The sequence below is a fragment of the Zonotrichia albicollis genome, chromosome 5 (genome assembly GCF_047830755.1).
Source record: "Zonotrichia albicollis isolate bZonAlb1 chromosome 5, bZonAlb1.hap1, whole genome shotgun sequence".
Taxonomy (NCBI): Eukaryota; Metazoa; Chordata; class Aves; order Passeriformes; family Passerellidae; genus Zonotrichia; species Zonotrichia albicollis.
In genome coordinates this window covers 1,782,090-1,801,515 of record NC_133823.1, presented here as the reverse complement: position 1 = coordinate 1,801,515, position 19,426 = coordinate 1,782,090, and the positions used below count along the sequence as shown (strand labels likewise).

At 45.4% G+C, this 19,426-nt stretch overlaps 1 long non-coding RNA gene across 1 annotated transcript; it reads right to left on the bottom strand.

The window, feature by feature from the left end:
* Positions 1–5,918: 5,918 nt before the first annotated feature.
* LOC141729078 (uncharacterized) lies at positions 5,919–17,269 on the bottom strand. The gene is made up of 3 exons (XR_012580331.1): positions 17,028–17,269; positions 9,412–9,618; positions 5,919–7,764 (listed from the first exon to the last, which is right to left on the bottom strand). It is a non-coding gene; the product is annotated as an uncharacterized LOC141729078 (long non-coding RNA).
* Between the last annotated feature and the right edge of the window lie 2,157 nt (positions 17,270–19,426).

The following is a 19,426-nucleotide window of genomic DNA, read 5'->3' as shown; positions in this document are numbered from 1 at the left end:
GCTAGGAAGAATTATTCCGCAGCAACAGCCTGCCCTGTTTTTCACAGGGCTAACAAGGGAGCCTGCACTCGTGGGTTACTGCTGCCAGCTTTGGGCTGCCTTCTGTTGGCGCCCCAAAACCCCTCAATTCCCCTCACATCAGCCTTGGGGGGCCAGGGGTCTCTGCAGAGTGGGCAGACAGGGTGGGAGGGAGGGGTGGAGAGGTGCAGTTCACAGTCAGAGCTGTGGCACAGCTGGGAATAAACTCCATTTGTCAGGATTGTAGGAAAATTTTGAGGTGGAAGGGACTTCAGGAGATCCTTTGTAATGTTTAAAAGTATCTCTGTTATCTAGGCACCTGGCTTTTCAAACTGTCTAAACCCCTTAGACATTTAGTTGTACTGAGAATCAATGGGATGCAAGCTGTGAGATGCTTGAATTCACAGCAGTGAAAGGGATGTTGGTTCTTTACCCCCTTCATCCTCCTCTTCCTCCCGTGGTGTGTCAACCTAGAAGCCATCAACACTGTGTGGGGTGAGGAGAAGGAGCTTCTATTGACCTCCTGTAGGTCCGTGATGCAACACAAGCGCTGCCTGATGACTAATTTCCTCTTGCTACTGTGGCCAGGCTGCCCCGGAGCAAACATTGGAAGGGTTTCCTCATGAGGAGAAAGCAGAGGTTGTGGAGAAAGCGCCGGAGAAGATGTGCTGAGTGCTGGTTCAGCACCGTATCTGTGACAGCGGTGCTGCCTCCCCCATTGCCTCCCACGTCCCAAGTGTCCCTGCAGTTTGATTTTCCCTTGCAGAAGGACTTTAGGTGAGTCAGTGGAACTCACAAGTTCCTGACTTCCCAGTGTGGGTAGCAGCACCCCCCTGCCTTGTGGTGGTGCTGGCAAACCGCCCTGATATCCTCAGCTAGAGCCTGTGAGTTATTGCTGCTAATGCTAGGGCATGCCTTAATGACTATTTTCTCCATCTTTCATCTTAGTTCCTCCAACTCTCAAAGCTGAGAGCCAGCAAAGGGATTTTCAGTTGACCGTGTTTCTCCCAAGCATCCCAGTGAGTGGCAGTAGCATCAGCCCCTCCAGCAGGGTCTATCCTTCAGTGGGAGCCTCTGTTAAACATTTGGGGACTCTTCTCACAAGAGGAGGACCTTGGCCCAGAATTGCAGTCTCAGCCATTAAATTCTGCCTCCCTAAAATCCCCTCACTCTTCCAGCTTGGCTCGATGAATCAAATCCATTTGGGCAGCAAATAGATGAAGGCCATTAAAACCAAAGGCATTTGCAGCCATTTACACCGTTTTCCCCCTCATTTTGCCCCTAAGGCATGTTTATTCTCTCAGTGCTGGTTATGTAGCTGCTCCCTTGGCGGTGGCTGCGTTTCGGAGTGCTTCCAAGAAGAAACCTAAACCTGAGTGTCCCTAGTCACATAACCCCCTGTCAGACCTTCCCCTTCTCTCCTTTTAGTATCCCCGTGGTTACGGGTATCACAGCATGGCCGGGGTGGCCCAGCTCAGGGCTGAGTCACGCTGGGCCCTGTCCCTCCGCGTGACGCACGGAGCGCTGCCTGTGCCCGTCCCTGCCTGTGCCCGTTCCCAGAGGGCACAGCAGTGACAGCTGCCAGCCCCAGAGCACGCACTGTGAGCACAAACCTGCTCCCACCCTGCTCACCTCTTGGGATCTCTGCTGGTCACTGACCCTGAGATGCGTTAGAAAGTCTCTTTTCCCAGGCCGGTGCTCGAAGGAGTCAGAGCTCTTCACTTCTCTGTCTCAGCGTTGTTTATTGTTCCTTATCTATAAAATTCTTTCTCCTGACTTGCCGAGGTCCTCTCAGCAAGACAGACAGAGGCACTCTGCCCTCCTCAGAGGTGGTGTTATCTTTTTATACTAAAACCTACATTTACCATAACTTCCCAATACCTATCACCTGTGTTAGACAGCGAGCTTCTACTCTAAACCAACCCAAAAGTGCCAACATCACTGCAGAAGATGGAGGCCAAGAAGAAGGTGAAAGCCTGGACATGCCCCAATTCCTGCATCTCGCCCCCTGAACCCCCATTCTAAAAGCCCCAAAAATCTATTTTTTACAATAACTTCCCAATACTTATCACCTATGTTAGACAGCGAGCTTCTACTCTAAACCAACCCAAAAGTGCCAACATCACAGCAGAAGATGGAGGCTAAGAGGAAGAAGGAGAAAGGCTGGACACAGTCAGATTCCTCCATCTTGCCCCCTGAACCTCCATTCTAAAAGCCCCAAAAATCTATTTTTCACCCTGTGATAAATTTGCTATCATTCTACTTAAACTTTGGTGGGTTGTAATTTTTCATATGACGTTGGTAATTGTTTTTTCCAAGGGCTGAATCAAAGGCACAGGGGTCCTGGGCTCTGTGCCAAGGTCTCTGAGCCCCCTGGGCAGGGGCTCAAGTCCTGCAGGGCAGCCAGAGGAATTTCCTGGGTTCCAACACTCACCTTCCTTTGTTAAAGCAGGACAGTCTGGGGAGGACTCTCTGTCACCATCCAGTTGGGTTGCTCCTGTTTGCCTATGTGGAGATTGAAACTGGAACTTGCCTGGGACTAGACTGAAGGGAGAGAGATTTAAACTTCATGAAAGAATTCATGCAACCTTCTCTACCAGCTAAAGTTTGTCAGAACTCAGCACATCCCTCTGGGTGTCCAGAGTTGCCCAGGGCCCCTCTGCGGGGCTCAGAGACCCTGGCACGCTGCCCAGAGCACCCGGGGATTTGATTTTTATCCCTGGAGCAAGTTACCAACTTTGTATGAGGACGTGAATGTCACACAGCTTTGAATGGTGTAATAACAAAATGATCACAGGGTGAAAATGTAGATTTTAGGAATTTTGGTATGGGGGTTATGGGGACAAGATGGAGGAATCTGGGTGTGTGTAGCCTTCCTCCTTCTTCTTCTTCTTCTTCTTCTTGATCTCCATTTTCTGCAGTGATGTTGGCACTTTGGGATTGGTTTAGAGTAGAAGTTTGTCTAACACAGGTGATAGGTATTGGGAATTAAGAGTAAATATGATATATGCAGTTTGTAGTATAAAAAAACAGCACCACCTCAGGGGTGGTCGGAGTGCCTGTGGCTGCCCTGCTGAGCAGGGCAGAAAGAAAATTTTATAGATAAGAATTAATAAACAACCTCAAGACCGAAAAGTAGAGTCCAGACTTGTTCTTTAGTTGCACGGGCCAAAGCAGAGACACCCTGCACATCCCGGGGCAGCAAATATCAACAGCAACCCGAGAAAGTTGTTTAGATGAAGGTTTACTCTTCCATTAGGCAAAGGTGAGTTTCCTGAAGAGCAAACCCATCCCTTCAGGGCATGCCATGGTAGCCCCAGAGCCACATGCAGTGGGGATGGGCAGTGATGCCCGAGCTCCCCACCTGGCCTCTGGAAAACAAAGCATTGTGCCTGTGCTGGCATTGGAATTTGGGCTGGGAGCAGTGTGTCCTGGTGCAATGCCACCAGAGAAACACGGCTTTTGGGAGCAAATGCAAACAAATCTGCAGGTGGTGCTGCCTGCTCTGTGCCATATGGATGCAGCAGCTCATCCTGTTGCGTTGTGCCTGCGTGCCAGAATGATGGCATGAGGTGCAGAGCAGATGGAGGGAATCACCTGGCTGCGGGGGAGAAACGCACAGTGACAGGACCATGACTGTGACTGGTAGTGAAACTTTTGACCTCTCCTTTCTGTGGCCCACATTATGTCAGCCTTGTCTGCACTCAGAGCTGTATCATTTTAGCAGTCCTGCCATGTCCTGTGGTTCCATTTTTTACCAATATGGATAATGCAGGTGCTTGCAGGACATAGACACACTCCAGGGAAGGTTTTCTCTCTGGCACAGCCAAGCTGATGGTGCTGTCCTGTCCCATTGCCCTTTCTCCTTGCTGTACTCCCATTTCCTCCCTTTGCCAGCTCTGAGCTTCTCTGTGCCTGGCTGAGCAAAGCTAACCCAGCCCAGCCCTGTTTGATATACCTGGCATTTTTTGGTGTGGTGATGTGGCTGTGGCCACACACTGGTGAGGTGACAAAGGGGTTGCTCCTGTGCTTTGAGACCAACTGAGAACATAACTTCAGCATAAGCACAGCACCGCTTGTCATACAACTCTGCTACCTTTGCCTTCGAGGGGAGATAATGGACAAGAGGAAATGGCCTCAGATTACACCAGGGTAGATTTATGTTGGATATTAAGAAAAATGTTGTGACCAAAAGGGTTGTCAGCCTCTGGAAATAAGGAAATAAACCCTTTGCCAGTCCTCTATGGAGAACATGAGAGTCCTGGGTAAAAATCACTGGAGAAGTGTTAACCTGTGCTCCCATCCTGTGTCACTGAGCTACTCAGCCATGGATTAACTCCACCCAAACAGGGCCAAGCTCTCACTATACCCTAAATCAGCCCCATAACCTAAATCAGTCTCTGCCTTCTGCCACTGGGTGACACACCCTGTTGGGTGGCTCTCTGCCCTGATAAAAACTAATGTGGTTGTAAGAAATTACTGTGAAACCCCAGAATGTGTCTTCAGACAATATATTAAAAAAAAAAAAAAAAAGTAGGAAGGAAAAGGACGTTGAAATAAGGTACTAGGTGGCAAGAATTAGTTGTGGGTGCAGTTGGGATGTTGGAAAGGCTTGTCCTCAGAGCCCAGGAAAGACATGCTGCAGGTGGGTGCTGGGGGATGTCTCCAAAGCAGTGCCCAAGGGATGGGACATTTTCCCCAGGAAAGCATCCTGAACATTCCTGGAGGATGATTCAGCTGGTGACAGCTTTGTACTTCTGAAAAGCAGAACACACTCCAAACCCTGCAAAAAACCAGAGCTCTGCACTTGTTAAAAAGGAGCATCTACTCTCATATACAGCTTCCAACATCCTCCTTAGGCAAGAGGAATTATTTTAAAATGCTGTTGAAGAGCAAAACCAGAAGTCTGATTGCAAGTGGCATGTTGAGGATATCAATGTAAAGTTGAATCATCAAAGTGAGGCTGAGGTGCAGCCTTAATCCTTCTTCTTTTAATGTTTAAATATGTGTCATGCAGCCTGACATTATCATTAATAGTCTGACAGCATTTCAGCAGCCATCTTCCTCAGGAGGTTTCAGAGCTTCAGTATGTGTTTCAAAATGTACAAGATGTAAGAAAGAAGAAAGGGAGAACTTGTCTTTTTGGAGTAAAAATTCCATCGGGAGCACATTCTTTTATTGTGAAGTATTTAAATAACAAGGAAAAAAAACAAAAAAGAAAGAAAGCATAAGCTTGGCAGTCTGAAAGTTTTGTCCAGTCCTTAATCTGAGGATAAAAAAAAACAAGAAAAAAAGAAAAGAAATGGAAAAAAAATGTATCTGGTTTTATAGTTCTATGAAAAATACATCTTAAAAAGCAGGAATTTGAGAATATAGGGAGGCAAGGAGAAGAAAAGTGAGGAAAGGCTGCTGAAACACATGTCTATTATTAGTGAAGAGAAGTGAAATTTCTCCAGCATTATGAAAACCCTGTAGCATTTCTAAATACCCATAAAATGTACAGTGGGAGTTGTAAGAACCCGTAAAGTTGGTGGTCTCTCATCAGTGGGTTTTTTAAAGCTATTTGGAGACTTGGCAAATGTGCATGGGCAGGATTATGGGAGTCCTCTTGGATAATATGAAACTGAGGAAGGATAGTGAAATGAGATAGGAAATGAGAATTATTCACACACAATGTAAATTGGAATCATATCTGCCATTGACTCCAAATTGTATTTCTTTTTAAATGCTTATTTTTAACTTGACCCAGTCAATATGCATTTAGAGGGAAAAAGTGCTTATGGCAGTCTGCAGCTTAATTTTATTCTCTTAGCTTAGAATGATGAGATTTAAGTCTCCTCTCCTCTCCTCTCCTCTCCTCTCCTCTCCTCTCCTCTCCTCTCCTCTCCTCTCCTCTCCTCTCCTCTCCTCTCCTCGGTCTGGAAAATATCTTTTGTCAGTGTATCTCAGCCCAGAGCAGAGGGTGAGATGCTTTTGTTGCCTGTCCACATCTCCATGAGGAGGATGTTGCTGCTGTCCCATGGCTCTCCTGTCTGTCAGAAAGAACTGCAATTATTCCCAGAAGCACAACAAATGAGCCTTGTGAGAGCACCAATGCAGTTGTGCCAAACATAATGATCAATACATAAAAGAATAGTGGAGTCTATACTGTTGGAATTGTAGAAATAAAAACTGGACACATTTCAGAAATAGATGTTACATTTTAAGCTGGGGACATGATGCAGGAGTTACTGTATGAATTTGTGTGGAAAGCTGGACTAAATAATCACACAGGATCCCTCTTGCCCTACAACCACTGAATCCCCAGCAGGTATCTGACTTTCTGAAGCACCACCACACTGCTTGGTGGGAGACACTGGGTCCTTGGCAGTTTTGCAAATCAGACTGCATGGATGCAGACTGTTTGGATGGAATCTGCTGCAGGTGGAGAGGCTCAATTTCATGAAGAAGCAATGCTGTTTGAAATGAAAAGAAGCTGAAGTTCTCAGCCTAGCCCTAGTGGAAGTGCTGCCTTACCCAAAGCAGTGTCTCAGTGCCTCCCCCAGCTGAGGGGGGGACAATTGAAGTGTCTCCAGTGACTGCCAGAGGCTGGGCCACGCTGTGCCAGCTTGGACAGTGACCCAAGGACAGCTCACCCTGGACTTCAGCAAGAGCAGTGCTGGCTCCAGCATTGCTTGGGTGTGAGGTGTATGGGAGGCTGAGTGGCTGGGTAAGGACCTGCAGAAACCTCAACTGTTTCTCCATCTGTGAGCCAATGCACTGATTTATGCACAGTTGCACTGGCAGCTGGTCTGGCTTCAGCTCCATCTGACCTCATACATCATTAAAACCAATAAAAATCCTCCCATTTGTTTGCTTAGGACCTGTCTGAGGCTGGGAGGTTGTTCCTGTGGTCAGGAGAGGGGTTGTGTGTGGGGATGGACCTGAGGGATAGCCCCAGCTCTGCCAAAATGCCCAGAGGGCTGCTCCCTGTAGTGCTCCTGATCTCCTGGGTCCTGGCAAGCAGCAGTAACGTGCCCATCCTCGGCCCAGCTGCCTCCTCCCTGTGCCCCCTGGTCCCTGCAGCACCAGCAAGATGCCCAGTATCAACATTAGCTCAAACTCAGTTACCCCATGTGCACGCAGCATTCTTTAGGCTTTTCTCTTTTGAAGTTTCAGGACCCCTGGAAAAAAGAAAACCCAAACAAAAAAACCAACCAGAAAAGTGAAAATTATGAGGCCTGAAGATATTAAAGTCTTTCACTTAATATTCTTTTGCTTTAGAAAAAGGACAGTTGACCTTAAATAGGACATGGGTGCAGGACAGACTGTCTTTTAGTTAAAACCTATAAATTTTGGGTGGAAGTTTACTTTTGTGGGTGAGGGCAATGCAAACATTTGTTTGCCAGGTTTTTCAATGGTGGCTGTTGACTGTGGCCTGCAAGGTCCCAAGAACTCCCAGTGACTCTTAGTGGTTATGTAAAGAGTGTGCAATTAGAGGCATATTTATTCCAAATTATTTATTTATTGCTCCATATTTATTTCACCATCAAAAGCTCTTTTATACCTGGAGAATCCTGGTCAGATTCTCCAGGTGTGAAAGAGCTTTTAATGGTGAGAAGGGAAGAGTACTATCACTCACAGCTCCTTTTACATGAGCTCATGTGCCCACATCTCCAGTGGGCTGTTCACACCATGGTGGAGAAATTGAGGTTTTGGAAAGGCAGAGGATGCTTAGAGAGGCTTCTCTTCATGGAAGTCTTACATCTGCAAAAGTTTATTATTTTCTTCTATAAATCATTCATCAGAAAGGCTGAATTTATTATTTGAGCATACCAGTTAGATTTCCACAAAATCTCATGTAGCACCTTGTCTCTGGTTAGGTTTGAACTTCATGTTTGGACACAGTTCTTTAGTGACATATTAGTGAATAAGGACATGGGGTCCAGGGTCATGCTGCTGAGACTTGTCTTGAAATCATAAAATAGAAAGATTCTAAGAAACTGGAATAAATTTAAAAAATAATAAAATAAGAAGCACATTGAGTGCAGAGTGGTGCTGCCTGTGGTACCTCATTCCAGCTTCTGGCAGTCAGCTGCCAGGGAATTGCAGAATGCCAAAGGGATCTCCTGAGGTTGAATTTGGATTATGATGTTTAACAGCCCTGCTGGAGATACCCACCATTACTGTTTTAAGCCCATTTGTACTAATTTGTAATTTTTAGCGCCCATGACAGTCCCATAACTCATTTGTGAGAGTAATGTCCTTTTTTTCTGTTCTTAACTTGGTGTCTCATAATTTCATTAGTGTCTGTCTGTCCCTTGAAGTTTTGAGAAATGGTGCACTTATTTTGGATAATAATTTGCAGTTATTTCCTGTTCACCTTCTCCATGCAAGCCATGACTTTACAGACCTCTCTCAGATCCCCTCTGCTGGTTTTTCTCCCAAGATGAGGGGTTTCAGCCTATTCTGGCTCTTTGGTCTGGAAAATGTGCCTTGTCTCTGGTGTCTTGTTGCCCTTTCTTGCCTTTTGCAGTTCTGTTCTATCCTCTGTGAGATTGCTGCATTAGAGCTATGTGCAAAAATTTGTGCTATTGCTCTCAAGTATTTTCCTGCTCATTTTTAATTTTTGCTTTTTAAATTCCTGTGGAGCACTAAGTTCTCATTTTTAGAAAACCATCCAGGGTAGCTCTTACCATGAAGTTTTTCATAGGTTATCATATTTGTAAAGCCAAGTGAATGGCATCACTCACGTCCCTATTCCTTCAGTGACAGCTCCAAAAACTCAATTTGTGAATCAGAATTTCATCCTACAGATACAACACTTGGCTCTTCCCCATTGCACCTTGCTCTCTGATGTCTCTAATGATTTTTTTCAGAATATTTATCATTTTGCCAGACATGGAATCACACTTGTCTCTATTAATTCCTTCTCTGGAAACTGCTTTTTCATTCTGCATCACATTTACTGCTTCTATTCTTTTGGCATAGACTGATTCAAACAGCTGGCTGGCTCTGCACCATGGATAACCATGCAGCAATTTCCTCTTTGGATTTCCACAGAGCTCTTGGGTGAATGCTGTCTGGTCTTGCAGATTGATCCTATTCATTTTATCAGTTTGTTGGAAAACCTTTCCTACTGATGTTTTGGTTTGAGGTATCTCTGCAGATGTGTTCTTGAGAAGGAAAGGCTGCAGTGTGGGATGAATCCTCAGTATTTATTTGACTTTGCCATCATGAGATAATGTGTCTTGAGTGCTCATCTATCACATATTGATCATCTATCAGTCTGAACAGCTGTCTGGAAAACTACCTGCTGTGAGGCAGCTTTTGTTATGAGCTTTCAGAGCTGTAGAAAATTGCTTTTCAGAAGGTTTTTTAATACATTTATATTGACTTCTAGCACTGGCTTACCTGTGTGCATGTTTCTTCCACATTCCCTTTCTGAACTTCATTCCCATACTTTGCTTCTGATAGACTTTGTTCTGTTTTTCACTCCACTGACATTAAGGTGCTGTTCAAATAAAGTCTGTGAGTCCTGAAACCATTTGACTCCTAACTTTCCCTTTCAGCTTCCTTTCAGTACAACTCTTCAGTTTTGTGTTACTGCCTGTCAGCATCCTGAAAGCAGAGAAAAAGCTCAATTACTTAAAATATGAAAGATGTGACTGGTAACCAATACATCAGTTTAATGCAGGACTTGGGTTAGTACGAGTCAGTAAATGTCTTCCTACATTTAATATGATATAAAATACAACCCCTGCCAAAATTCAAGGCAGTTCTGCAATACAGTTTCTCCACCTTGGCCTCCTAACATGTTTCACAGCACATAAATGCATACTCTGTGGGCATTATCAACTTTCTGACAGTTTGGTCTGTGAACTTCTCACTTCCATCCTGATCAGGGCCCTGCTGAACACTGTACCAAAAGAATATAGAGAAAGAGAAATTAGGCTGAGGGTCTCAGAAAGGTGGCCAGGATTGGGCAGGGCTCATAAGAAGTGAATGAAAACAATGTGGTCAATGGATATGAATTTGAAGGACACAGTGGTCTGGATAAGCAAGATGATGGGCTGGAAATTTGGCCAAAATACATCTAGGAACTCTTTCAAGAAGAAAAGAAAAGTTTAGCCTGGTATGAAGTTGAAGATTGGTGAGAGCAATGGCACAGGGGAGGGCCCAGAACAAGGACAGATGGAATGGGAATGAAGTCAGGGAGATGTGAACCAGGAGTAGGAGAGGTCATGCTCAGGAGACACAGAAGGATGGTGAGGAGCAGAAAGCAATGAAAAGAACTCCTTAAACAGTGACTGGTTGAGGCAAACCTGCAACCAAACCTTCAAGAAAACAACCAGGTGCTTAGGCACTTTTTTTTTTTTCCCCTGGCTGCAGATCTCAAAACTAAGGCAGAAGTCAGCACTGGTATGGGAAATATTTTGGGACACAGCCAGAGAGGACACGAGAGGCAGTGACACAGAGACTCCAGGTTCCATGAATAACTCTGAAAATGGGCTGTGAGTAGTCCCTTGCTGTACTTGCCTATGTTTGTGAAACAGGCTGATATTTATTCATGGTATCAGTGGTGTCACCCAAAGCAAAAATAGCCACAGAGCTGACACATATGAGTTTGAGCAATGGCTTAGCAGTGATACTTCTGGGCTTCTCCAAATGTAATGGGACCAACCTTTTCCTAGGTGTCCAGATGTCTTTTTGGAATGTGTTTGCTGCTGGTTGAGAGCTTGTTCAAAGGACAAACAACTTCCAGCAAAGCTGTAGAAAGCAATTTCTAAATAAAGTCCTGAAGTTTGCTAAGCAAAGTCTTGCACTTTTAGACACGATCCAAAACTGTCTATCCATTGGTTTTCAGAGGTTTTTGGATTAAGTTTCATCTGCAGATTTGTCAATGCTCTCAGATGAAAAACTGTGAAGGATATGAAGTGCCAGATGGCATTAAATGATTTCATTGGGTTTGGAGATAACAGAAACCCTAAACTGAGGGGACCCAGAAATTCTGGCTGCTGGATTGTGATTCCCCATCTGCACTGAACATCAAGGTGGCTCAAATAAAGGTCAGGGACCCACATTACCATCCTCTGTTCCACTGGTGGCTTATAAAATATTTTAGGATGCACTGAGTGGGCTGTATAGGAACAGACTGACTAGTTTAGCAGATGTCAGCACTAGAAGAATGTCTGCCATGATCTGGTGTCTTGTCCTTTGATAGCTGTTCAAAGAGCAGGCAGGAAATTGCACTGCTGAAAAATAAATTGGATATTAGCACACCAGAAAGAGCTGATAATGTTTCTCTTTGTGATTCTGGGGCTGAGCTGATCAGAAAGCCAACCTTGGCTGCCCTGAAACAGGAGCCTGGTGAAATATGTGCTGTGGATCTGACTCCAGTTTTCATGTGGACATTTTTATTCCTGTGCTTTCCACCCACCTTTGAGCAGAGCCAAACATGATGCACAGTCAAACAAGGCATTGAGGCTCTTTAATTTTCACATTTACCCTAACTTAAAACCCTTTTCCTGCTACTGATTGCTCCTAATGACATTCAGAGCCCCTGATACATTCCTGAGATAGCAATTTGCTTTCATATCCACAGATGTATCATGATAAATATCAAACCTGGTCACAATCAAGGTGGAAATGGGATGTGAGGAAAGCATAGAATCATTCTGAGAATCTATTACAGAGCTTACCTGGGAGGGAGGATAATAAAGATTTCTCTGTTTAAAGGTCCAGATATCTGTGTTCCAACTGATAGTTAAAATAGGCAATGTGCACTGCACTGATCTAGGCAAAAGAGCATTTCCAGGGCTGCTCCAAAATATTTACCTCTCAAATGCTTTCTGTCAGAAATGCCTTTGTAGATTAAGCAATATTTTTTCCTTGAAAAGTGTCTCTTTCTGGCATGAAATTTCATATGTTTACTGAAGTTGTATATCTAAAAGCAGAAAGTTTATTTTTAGCTGTTTCTATTTATTTTAAGCAAAAGTCAGAATTTTTGTGAGAGAAGAAAACTGAATTTTTCAGACCAGCTGTAGTCCCTTCACTCTTCCAGATGAAGAAGACCCTGAATAATGTAACTTTGAGGTGTCAAGCTCTGTGTGAACACTGGAAACCCTTAGTAAGGTCTTGACTGTCACAAGACTTCACTCCCTGTCATGGGAGAGACTGAAGAAAAACAAGACATGTACAAAGCCTCTAATAATAATTTCTGACAAGCTCCTAAAACTTGTCAGAGTTGAAATAATGTGTGCATGTTAAATGTATGACTGCCTTTAGTGTGAAATATTTTCACCCACGAAGGCTCTTGGAGAGGTTGGTTGAGTGACTCCTGTTCTTGATGGTGGAGGCTTGATGGGTTTCCAAAATTTGCCTTGCTCTAATGTCACAAGCTTTAGGTGCCCTGCTGCTGCTGAGCCAATTCTCCCTCTCCAGTGCCAGGTCCCAGGAGGGCTGGATGAACCAGAAAATTAGTTTGGCAAGGTGGATACTGCAAGAATTTGAGAATATCTTTCTTTTTGGAGATAAGGGTTTGTGCAAGGTACAAGGCCATGTGGTGTTGTGGGGAAGAGGAAACCCAGTTCTGCACTGGGGAGGAGTGTTTTGTACATCCTCATATTGTCACTGTGAAATTTGCTGGAAAAATCCCTTCACCAGGATTTCTCCTGGGAAGCTGAGAAGCCTCAGAGAAAAATGTAAACAATAATTATCTGATTTGCTTCTCCTGTGCTTTGCTGCTTTGGAATATGATCTGGACATTGTTTACCAACTGGTAAATGTTTGATTGATTTCATGTGAATTGTTTTTACTTAATGACCAATCACAGCCAGCTGTGTCAGACTCTGAGGAGGCAGTCACAAGCTTTCATTATCATTCTTGTTAAGCCTTCTGTCTGTATCCTTTCTGCAATCTTTAGTATAGTTCTAGCATAGTATTCTTTAATATAATATAAATATAATAAAATAATAAATCAGACTTCTGAGAACATGGAGTCAGATTCCTCATCTCTCACCTGTCCTGGGGACCTCACAAACACCACACTCAGATGATGGTGGATGTGTTATTTGGGGCTGCTCAGTCACAAATCCTGGGGCAATTCAGGTTTTTAAGTTCCTTCAAGAGCTCCTTAGGGAATTGAGCCTCCAGCCCTGAGGTTCACAGCTGAGATTTGCCTGAGAGGATGACTGCTCCTTTTCCTGTCACCTCTGCTACCTTCAAGCACACAGAGCCCCACAGAACCCCCCCATGGGGTCCCAACCAAGCGCTGACACTGCCCAGTGCCCCCAGGGTAGGGTTCGTGTCTCCAGGCATGGCAGGTTTGAAGTGCTCAGAGTCATTGTTTGATCATTCTGTTCCACAAACAATCCTGCTCCCTCTGCAGGAGGACTTATCCTGTTTTCCATCAGTTGATTTTGGATCTTCCCGCTGTGAAGCGATCCAAGCAGTGAAGAGCTCCTTAATCCCATTACTGAGTTCTGAATAAACTGACCCACGGGGAAGAGGCTGTTGCTGCTGAAAGGCTCTGCATAAAAAGGAGAGGTTTATCTTCTCCTGGGCTTGAAGCCTCTGCTTTACTGCTGGATTCCCATGTGCCACAGAGGGACCCAGCTTTGTGCTCCTGTGGCATTCACATTTCCTGAAAAATCCCTTCGCACAGGATTTTTCTGTCCTGGGAAGCTGAGAAGCCTCAGAGAAAAATCAAAACAATAAATATCTCATTTGCTTCTCCTGTGTTGTGCTCATGTGGAATGTGTTTGGAGATTGTTCACCCACAGGTGATTGTTCCATTGGATTCTGCTGTGAGTCGTTTTCACTCTTTGGCCAATCAGGGCCAAGCTGTGTCAGGACTCTGGAAGGAGTCAGGAGTTTTCATTATTATCTTTTTACCATTCAGTAAGTATTCTTTCTATATTCATTAGTATAATATAATATAATATAATATAATATAATATAATATAATATAATATAATATAATATAATATAATATAATATAATATAATATAATATAATATAATATAATATAATATAATATAATATCATAAAATAATAAAGTAACCTTCTGAGAACATGGAGTCTGATTCATCATTCCTTCTTTTGTTTGGGGGGAACCCAAATACAAAATGCTCGGGCCCCAGAGGCTGAGAAGGCAGCACCTCTTGGCTCTGCCTTGTGCAAAGGTCTTGGCCACTGACGTGTTGGATCTGCTGGAAGTGATGTGGGGAGCTCAAACCTGAAGTCATCCTTCCCTGCTTGCCAGCATGAATCATTAAATCATTTGCTTTTGCAGGCTGTGGCCAACTGTAAGCACCCGTGGAAAGGGAGAATTCAGTCTCCTTCTGCCTCTGCAGCCACAGGGGGCCAGATCCTAGCCTGGTGCCAGTGGCTTAACACTAATGATATTCATTCTTTTCAAACCTAAGGAAAAAGTGGTTTTTGTTTGTTTGTTTAGGTTTTTCCCCCTCAAATATGGTCTCACTCAAAATTTCTTTAAGGTATTTTATGATGTGCTATTTGGGACGGGTCAAGAACATTTCTTGATGTGTCTGAGCATCTTTCCAGAGATTCCTCTCACTTGCCCAGCTTGGCAATGTGGGGTAAGAAGGGCAAAGAGAACAAGACAAGAAGGAAGTTACCTGCATGCAGCTGGAACTCCCTGTTTAATACAGAGGATCCTTCCTCCCTGGCACCTGATGGTCTGCCAGGAATTGTCCTGTGTCAGCTGAAGATGAAGTTGGGCTGCCACAGCTGGCTGTGGGTGAGCTAAAGCTGTCAAGACCTGGTTTTGGTTTCTGTTGGATGATTCTTCTGGCAGTGGGAAGGAGGAACTTGTTGAGGAGATGTTTTTGTTTAGATTCAACAACTTTCCTAAGCACAAGTTCCTTCAGAAAATCCAAAGATGATGGCAAGCAGAGGCTTGGGTTGATTCTCTCATTTCCTATTTTTGGGTGGAAAAAAGTGATCCCTTTTCTCTCAATTACTGAGAGAGCCTTCTTCAAAGATGGAAAGGTACAACAGTGACAAAACATAGAAATACCCCAGTAGGCTATGGACACCAAAATACAGAAAAACGGCTTGAGGTGTAGAATAACCACAACTGGCACGTGACTTATGGATTACACCCGTCATATGATCAGCCCTTAGCTAGTTATAAATATTATATTAGAAGTATTAGTGAAACCAGATGGGTTGCAACCAGTCCAAAATGTGGTGAGCCTGTGGCCTGAAATAAAGAGAGATGAAGCACAATGCTTTGGCATTAAAAATCATCTTCATATGAGAACCAAGAACTGGTGGGGAAAAAGAGGAAAAGTCACATAGCCGGCTGTGCTGTGCACATGATGCTTGGGAAATCATTTTTCTGTGTCTCAAGGCATCAAAATGTATTTCCTAGGAGTCTGCAGTCCATGTTGGATGTTTCATCCTGATGCTAATTAACTCTGGTAATTAGTCAGATTGATCTTACTTTGGGTGAGCAGTGAAAGGAGGGAGAGAATGTGAAGACGATCACACACTGAGTGTTTCCTGCAAAGGGACTGGACATGGCAGGACCTTTGCTCTGGATGTGCAGGGATTGCTCAGGGCTGGTGCTGAGGTTGCTGTGGAGGGGGTGATAAAATATGTAAATGCAGTTTGTCCTCAATGCCTCCCTCCCTGACCCCTTCAGATGATATCTTTCATGTCTGGGAGGATTAGAACCTCCAAATTGTCAGTGCCTGCTGCAGCTTACCTTTGGGTACTAAACACACTTATCTCTTGCATTTTGCTTGGCTTTTTCACTTTGCTCTTGCTCCCACTTTGCTCCATTTCTGGTCACATCTCACAGCAGACATTAAGGAGAATATATTTTCATGGGGGCATTGGCATTGTGCCAGCATCAAACCATGACACTAACACACTTGTGTTAGTTGTCACTGTGTTAGCTCTTCTTCAAGGATGTTGGCCTCATCTTTGCTTGGAGGATCCCAAACATTCAACACTTGCATCGGGAGACCTTCAGAGCTCCATCAGCTCCGGGGGCTGCACCGGGAGCTCTGGGCATCCCATGACCTGGGGCGCCCGAGTGTTGTCATTACAGAGCAAGAGTTCTATTGTCATTACATTGCAAGGGTTCCACATTACTAGAGTTTCATACTTTCTTGATGTTTCTTGTAGGCAGCTCCTCCAGGCACTGACTCTTCCTTGTCCTCACAGCAGCCAACTGACTCCAATTCCCCTTAACCAACCAATTCACTCTTTTATAACACTCTTCTTCTCGTTGGTTACAGGCCTGGCCTGTTCAAATCAGGCCTGCTCCTAATCCTTAATAATTAACCCAGCTACAACTATTTAGGAGGTAAGATTACATGCTATACTACCTTTATTTATTTATGTTCTATTCCCCCTACACCCGGGCGTGGTGGAGGTGGGTTGGCTGCTCATCCCGAACCCCAACGGGCAGCAAGTAGTGCTGCATTAACATTTGTATGGGTGCCAGCTGCACACTCAGCCTGAATCCAGAGGAGCAGCTAGCAGTGCTGCATTAACATTTGTATGGCTAAGCAGCGGTGCATTAACATTTGTATGGGCGAGCAGCAAGCAGTGCGGCATTAACATTTGCATGGGTGCCGGCTGCAGTGGAGCCCCGGGGTTAATGGGGGGGTGGTGAGGCCGGTTCAGCCCCGTGCCGGGACGGGCCCTCAGCGATCCGAGCCCGCCTGTTCCCGGCTGTTCCAGCGGCTCGGGGTCGCACAGGTGCACGGCCAGCGCCGTGTGACAGCTCACAGCCTGCACAGCTGACAAAATATGCCCGGCATCTGGCACCGTCCCGGTGTCTGGGCTCCAGGCTGGCATGCCGGCCCCGCAGCCGGTGCCTCGCAGCGCGGCCAGGCCCGGATCCTTACACAAACACAGCGGAGCGCTGCCAGCCACGGATTTGGCCCCGCCGTGCAAAGCAGCTCCCGGCCGTGCTTCCAGCCCTGTTTGAGAGCTCCTCACGAACCTGCACCTCGCCTGCTTCCCCCGGCCAAACGCGAGGCACCCACCTGGCCCTCCAGGGATGCCCAGCTGGTCTCCAGGCAGGTCCCTCTGCCTGCTCCTGTCCCTCTCCAAGTCCCACTGAGGGCTCATGGAGCTGCTGGGGCTTGGTGAGGACTGGTTGCATCCATCCTGCCCGAGCCGCCGCAGGGAAATTACCTGGCAGCTTCTCCTCATCCCCCATTGTGAGGTCGAGCTGCTGTGCCCTTGCTTTGGTGGGTTGTTGAGAGCTGTACATGTTTGCAGCAATACATGGATACAAATGCCTAATAATAGGAAAGCATGTGCTGGGTCTATGTCCACTCCTTTCCATCCCAAAAAGGAATGGGCTCTCACCAAGAGCCCTAACCTTGTCTTGAAGGCCAGGTCAACATGCTTTGCTGATGAGGTGGCCTGAATTTCATCTCCCTCATATCACTTTTGGTTCTTGGCAGACATGAGAGTCCGTTGCTTATGATACAACTTACCTCTTTAAAAGGGCTGTTCGTGTGAAAGGCCTTTAAAAAGAAGCCAAGACAATTATTTCCCTGTTCCAGATGGGGAAACTGAGGCGTGGGAAACAAAACCTATTTCCCCAAATTACACAGCAGCACTGCGGCAGGAGAAGCAAACGGCTCAGCCCTGCCTGTCTCTGTTGGCCACCCTGGCTCAATCTGCAGCCCTGGAACACAAGGTTGGGTGTCAGAACTCACCGTGACATTTATCCTTTGGAGTGATTGTGTCCTCCCTTCCCTTCCTCACTGCCCATCAGTGCTCCCTTGGACACGCTGAGGGTGTGCTCGGGAGAACAAGGCACTTGCAGGCAATTAAGTGTCAAGGTTGAACAGACAACTACAGCACCTGGAGCAGTTGTATGGGCTGGACACACCAGTGTGATACTCTTCACAAGAATTAATCATGTGGGAAGAGAGTTGGTGAAATGGTTTTTTTTTTTTTTTGCCAATACATTGTCAGGAACTTGGGTATTTTGTTAAATAATGGTTAAAGATACTTTACACTCTAACCAAATAGTTGTCACTGTTTTGCTGTGCATACACTTTGTGTGAGACAGTCTCTTTCTTGAGATTTAAAAAAAAACACAGTGAGGAAAAGTTACAATATCCATTTTACAGTAGCAGGATCTGGGGAAAGGAGATCCTTCTCAAGATCACACAAGAAGCTGGAGACTGAGCTGAGAATGCAATCCATATTAAATAAAGCCTTGGTCCAGTGGTCTAATGACAAGCTCTTGTTCAAAGTATGAATCCTAATAAGATGAAAATGGAAACAGAAAAGGAGAGCGATGAAAACCTTGAATGCTGAGGGCATTTCAGTTCATTCTCCCCATAGCTGGACCAAGAGTAAAAACCAGGATGAAAATGTAAATATTTGATGGAGAGACAAGAGTGATCAAACTAAAACCATCTTTGCTGGACCAATGACTCTGGAAACCAGAAGTGTGGGGAAAAAAGCTGTGTTTCAAGTGGGCATTGTGTCCTGGGCTGGTGTTGCAGTTTAAACCCTGATGGTTGTTGGACTTGGGTGGGCTGGTGTCTGTGTCACAACTGTGCAAGGGCAGCTGCCAGGTCAGGAGACATCAGAAGAGCACAGGTACAGACCCTGCTTAGGAGACCCCTCAGGGACCCCTACCTGCTGACCATAGCTGTGGTTTGCCTCCCAACATCTCTACTTTCTCTCCAGTTTTTTCATGGCTTGGTAAGATTTGTTCTTGCAGTAGTTTGCCTCTCCTGCAGCCTCAATCTCCTGGGTGACTTTTTGCTGTGGAGTGGTGAAACTGTGGCGGAAATTGGGTGGGCGTGGTGGTGCTGTTTGAGTGTGAAAATGCTTCAGAGTGGGACTGAACCCTGCAAGTTTGGAGTCTCAGGCAAAACTCGGTCTTTGGGTTTGCTTTCACAAGCAGTGCCCTCCCTCTCACACATTGGGTTTTATTCATATGGATGGAGAAGGCAACAAGGAGGGCAATTTTGCTGCTCCTTTTTACCTCTGGAGAGCTGCCACGGCCGCCATCAGCCCATCATGTGCTGGTGACTGCGCTGCATTCATCTGCTGGCTGAGCACTGATTTCCCGTGTTAGCAAAAAAGGCAGATCCCGAATGCTGCTGCTTGCTGCAAGTCAGGCACCACCACCTCGTTTAGAGCCTCTCCTGCTGGGACATTTTCCCTCCCTGGTTTATTTGGGCTCTGCGTGCAGCCTGGCACTCTGCACAAATGATATAGCAATGAAAAACTACAGATGTGCAGACAAAAATGCCTGTTGGGTCTTTCCCTCCTCCTGTGCTGTGGGGAGTTAATGGACATTGTTCATTAGGGGAAATTTCTCTTTTTGTCTTTTACCTCATTTCTCCACTCCCATAAAGCATATTGACCTTGAAAAAAAAATCCTGCTGTTTCCCAAAAATACAAATAA